The 301-nt window shown below is 46.5% G+C and overlaps 1 protein-coding gene across 1 annotated transcript in view; it reads left to right on the forward strand.

The window, feature by feature from the left end:
- The window catches only part of LOC119593083 (probable G-protein coupled receptor Mth-like 3), a 26098-nt gene that overhangs the window by 23579 nt on the left and 2218 nt on the right, over positions 1 to 301 (forward strand).

Below are 301 nucleotides of genomic sequence, written 5' to 3' on the forward strand. Positions count from 1 at the left end.
GTGATTATTTTGTGTGTAGCACTTAGCCAATTAACTTTAAACTCTTTATGGCCTACAAAAGCCTCCAGCATTTAAGATACCCCCGATTCGACACCGCGAAGACCCTATTAAAACAGCCATTAGTGAATCTGTGTTAAAGGAGAGAGGTTAGATGCGCCAAGAGACACCGCTGGAAGGGTGGCAGGACGCATTGTGAAAAGACTGAGAGAGTACTATGGGAAGGGATGAGGAGGCCTCAATAGATGGACCAAGTGAGCACCGTTGGAAAGCCAAAAGGGTACCAGTGGAAGAGGGGTATCAT

This window comes from Penaeus monodon, chromosome 31 (genome assembly GCF_015228065.2).
Source record: "Penaeus monodon isolate SGIC_2016 chromosome 31, NSTDA_Pmon_1, whole genome shotgun sequence".
Classification (NCBI taxonomy): Eukaryota; Metazoa; Arthropoda; class Malacostraca; order Decapoda; family Penaeidae; genus Penaeus; species Penaeus monodon.